Genomic DNA, 4,854 nt, shown 5'->3' with positions numbered 1-4,854 from the left:
ACCAGTGGTCGCCTACTCTCTCTCTCTCTCTCTCTCTCTCTCTTTATTACGCATGTGCAGTAATATACAGTTACTAGCATACTCTTACAAGGCGGGACTTCAACACGCACTCCCAGTTCCCTGTACCAATGTGGTTCGACTCAAATGCTAACTATTCCCACGCAATGCTACGGTCCCATTCTAAGTGTAGTACACACCTTACCAGTGATGTCCACAGTTCACGACATGGCATAGAGCAGTGTTCATAGTCAGGACCAAGGAATAAAGAGACCAGTCGGCTGCAAACTGGAGTGAGCTGGGGAGTCCTGCCCAGGTAATCACTAAGTGATTTAAAGGTCAGGTGTGCACTAATGGGTGGGCAGAGTCCAACCTTGATTGGCAGGTGATGTGACTTACCTCTAAATTTCAGACGGAGAGGCCACGTGACCCTCCACAATCCACATTCCCACCAAGTTTCAGACAGAGAGATCACATGACCCTCCACAATCCACATTCCCACCAAGTTTCAGACAGAGAGATCACATGACCCTCCACAATCCACATTCCCACCAAGTTTCAGCTCAGAATTGGAAAATATTTTGTAATGTATCACAGCTTCTAGCTGGAATAATGAAAATGTGTGTCTGGTCATAATGCAGAACAAATTATTAAATAGTTCCCACTTCAGATGTTGAATGATCTCCAACACATAAGGTTGCACAACTCCATTGCTGCCTTTACCCCCACCTCCCCCCCCCCCAGCACAGCTGACTGAAGGAGAGCTCAAAGTCCAAGGTACACGGTTCATGAACTGCCAGGCAGCAGTGATGGTTAACTCTCCTGTCTGCTATCTGTCTACATTGATTAGGCACTCTTGATCACTGCCACGCACTTCTCCAGATTCAATGGCAGGGGAAGGTGAGCCAACGTCAGCACCCTCTCCCAGGCTAACGTCAACATCCAGCCTCAAATCATCCTCAGACAGAGAGATACCAATGGGTGAAACTCATCCTCCACACACCTGATGCCAGACAGTCACGCTGCTTTCAGCTCCACCCCGGCAGAGGTTTCCAGGAGAAAATAATGAGAGTACGCATCACATTCCTTGACCCACCCGTGCCGAAAATATCCATCAAAGAGCCAAATGCTTCAAGTATATCCAATGGGAGCACACAAAAAACAAGCAATGGTCCAGCCACAAAGCTCCACCCATTCCTCCTATAGCTGGAGTGGGAGTAATTCCCTGTCACCTCCAAAGGATTGGCTCAAATCGAGACACTGCAGCTAATTACAACAGATCTCTGCTCTTGAATTCATGTGTGGCAAGAGATCCTCAAAGCATTTCTTACTTTTCTCATGATCTGTGAATAGTTGGTTAATATTCCAAAGTTTACCATCTTGCATTTCTTCAAAAAACGTTTAAAGCCTTAATTTCCTTAGAAGTTGTGCCTAAGTGAATTATAATTGGATGAGGCAGATGCTTTGAAACATCTCTGGATACAGGCGACAATGAGACGAGGGCTGTCTGGATGATCTGTTGAACTCCAATGTTCATAAAACCGAGTGGCTCAATCTACTTGTGCCAGTTGTATTGGAAGAACAACCCTGGAATTCAGCCCACTGAGTCTGCTGTTGTTCATCCTCTTCCTCAAGGCATGTTCTCATGTCCATTTTAACATAATTTCCATGCAAGTGCATTGACTCTACTTGCCTCCATGATAATGAGATCCTCTCAATTAGAAATTTGTGTTTGGTAGCTTCTACACTGGATTGATGAGTGACCTTCTTACATCCACCAGCGGTGACTCCCTCTACTCATCAATGGAGAACGTCAATATGTTCTTGCTGTGAAGGGAAATGAAGTTTGCGCTCCTGCTGCTGGTCCAAATGGAGAGAGAACCCTGTGTTTTAAAATCTCTGGAATGCCCATGTGCAGTGGCTTGCTCCATCGAGGTTCACTGTGCTTGGACGTTGCATCAACAGGAGTGATACAGGCAACTCAGCCCAATGGGTTTAGTGCTGTGCATGCTCCACATCAGTCTTTTCCTTCATCCAACAGCGCACCCCATTGGGTTTACCAGAGGCCATCGGAGCACCTGTTTAAAAGTCTGGCGTTGAACTCTTATCTTTGATTTTTTTTAAATTTAAATTTTTTTTTTTTTAATTTAGACATACAGCGCAGTAACGGGTCATTTCGACCCACGTCCGTGCTGCCCAATAACACCCAATTAACCTACGATCCCCAGTGCGTTTTGAAGGGTGGGAGGAAACCGGAGCCCCCGGGGAAAACCTATGCAGACAGGGGGAGAATGTACGCACTCCTTACAGAGAGCACGGCATTCGATCCCTGGTCCTGATCGTTGTGCTGACCGACACACCAAGTGTGCCGCCCCAGATCAAATGCCATTCTGAAAAACTATCCCTGTTTCTTTCTTCACAGATGCTGCCTGGTCTGTGAAGCATCTCCAGCATGTTCTGCTTCGACTTCGTATTTACAGTATCCAAAATACTTGGCTTTTCTCTCCTCTGATTCCTGGAAGCCCTCAACTGCACCTTCATCAGAAAGACTGCAGTGGTTCACCCCCACCTTCTCAATGGCAATGAAGCATGTACAAGGTGAGGGGAGGAACGTTTCGGGGAGACGTCAGGGGTAAGCTGTTTTACACAGAGAGTGGAATGTATTGCCAGGGGTGGTGGTGGATGCTGGTATAATGGGGGCATTTAAAAGCATCTTAGACAGGCCCCAGCTCCTTCTTCCCCACTGTCTCTATATTCATCATCCTTCCCAGTCCTCAGGCAATCTTGACCATTTTTTGGGACACTTGGTGCCAAAGCTGCTTGCACCATCCGGCCAGCTTTGAAGTGGTCTTGGGTGAGATCACTGCAAAGAGGCAGGTGAATCTTCTGGGCAGAGTAGGACGGCAGTGTTAATGATTATGCTCCTTTATCGATGATTTCAGACAAGGGTAACTCAAACACCTGAGAGCCTATTGGCTCAGGTAGCCTGATCTCGAGCAGGGATGGGGGTGGGTGGGGAATGATTGCTTTGAAGATTGAAACTCCTATACAATGTAAAATATTGTGGAAGGAAATTAAAACAGATGCTACCTAGAAGCCCCAGCATTTCCCGAAGCAGCTGCCATCAGATTTCCTCAAGGATATAGAAATCCAAATTTGGCTGGGCCCCAGAGTGTGATCCAAACCAGCACTCTTCATAGGCTCCAGAGACGAGAAAGAAGTTGTGACAACTTTATAGCGTGGGATCTAAGGAATGGCTTGGCAGGAAGGGCTCGGCAAGGGCCAGCATCGCCACCCTCGTGAATGGAGAGGGCGAGCTTAGAGACAGGTGGTAAGTCATGGACTGCATGGGGCTGGGATCTGGAGCTAGAGAAAGCAAGTCAGCTTGAGGAACTCAACACGTTCAGCAGCGTCCCGGAGAGCAACAGTCAGTTGGCCTTTCAAACCTGGGCCCTTCATTGATGGTAGAAAAGCATTGCCCTGCTTGGTCTCTGGAGCAGAGGTGTTCTCAGCTGGCATTTCGGGTGCTTTGTTCTCCTCGCCATCTTTTGGTTTAGGGTTCTGTGGTCGACAACGTCTGCAGTTGTAGTTTCGGCGAAGTCATCTGGCATGAGCCTGCTGATCTTGTTGGCCCTCCTTGATTTTCTTTATCATCTTCAGTACTTCCCTCCCTTGGTGGACGTTGGCGAGGAGGTCCTCTGCGAGTAGCCCCCAAAACGATTTTGTCCTCAATTAGGTTTACCTTCTTCCCCAGCAACCTGGTTTTCGTCTATTTCACCACCCTCGGTAATTTCTCCCTGAGGCTGGTTGCTATATTTTGTGGGCGGCGACCATAGCGACGATGAACCAAGTAAGGTGGGTAACATTGCCTTCTGTAGGGGAAGGCCGGTGTTGTTGATATTGATATTCTTGGTTTTCCCCCTCTTTTGCTGTCTCGGCACCATCCCCTTTCCCTCCACCTTCAATGTTCTGTTTTATCATCAAATGGAAGACCATCAAAGTCAAATTCCAGCAAAAATAACAAAAGTCTACTTTCAACTGTAATGAAGATCTGCAGTGCTTGCATTCAGTTGACCAGATACCAGAACGATTCACACAGTAAACCTATGCACCGTGGTTTCTTAACCTTTCCTGAAACAGCTTTTTGGAACTGGCTTAAAATAGATTTTTGTAGATGGTCTATTTTCCTTTTTACTTCAAATGGTTTTTAAGCTTATTTGATATCTGGTCAATTTGAATTTTTGAAATATCAGTTTTTAATTTGTAAGCATTGTACACCTGAACTTTAAGTACAACCGGGCATCTAATAAAAGTCCGAAAGAACACCACTTTTAAAAAAAACCTGGGCCCTTCATCAAGAACGCCCCAATATGAAGGTAGGGTATCGGGTTGGGAGAGGGTGGTGAGCACAGGATTGTAGGTGGTAGATAAGACACAGGAGGGAGGAGGAAGGAGCTGAGGTGAATCATAGTGGGAAGAGAGCAGAGGCCTGAGAAAGATGTTTTGGGATCGGAGGAAGGCGGTGGGGGGGGGGCCGGGCTGGAAGAAGGTGATGGGCAGAGGGAGGGAGTTAGAGGGATGAGAGAAAGTGAGGGAGAGAGGATAAAAACGAGACTGGGGAGGTGTTGATATTGATGCCATCTGGATGGAGCCTTCCGATACAAAATATAAGGTGTTCTTCCAATTTATGTGTGGCCTCAACCTGGCAGTACATGAGGCCATGGATGAATATGTTAGTGTGGTAATGGGGTGTGGAAAAATGTGGTTGGCCACTGGGAAGTCCCTGCTGTTAATTGCCTGATTTTAACAGGCAAAAAATTAATAGACAGGCTGTTCTGATCCACTTCAATTAAGTGG

General features: G+C 46.8%; 1 pseudogene; it reads right to left on the bottom strand.

The window, feature by feature from the left end:
* Positions 1–3,363: 3,363 nt before the first annotated feature.
* On the bottom strand, positions 3,364–3,993 carry LOC138756836 (Y-box-binding protein 1 pseudogene; annotated as a pseudogene).
* Positions 3,994–4,854: the final 861 nt, after the last annotated feature.

This window comes from Narcine bancroftii, chromosome 3 (assembly GCF_036971445.1).
Source record: "Narcine bancroftii isolate sNarBan1 chromosome 3, sNarBan1.hap1, whole genome shotgun sequence".
Taxonomy (NCBI): Eukaryota; Metazoa; Chordata; class Chondrichthyes; order Torpediniformes; family Narcinidae; genus Narcine; species Narcine bancroftii.
Note: the sequence above shows the minus strand (reverse complement) of the source record. Positions and strands in the feature narration are given on the sequence as shown.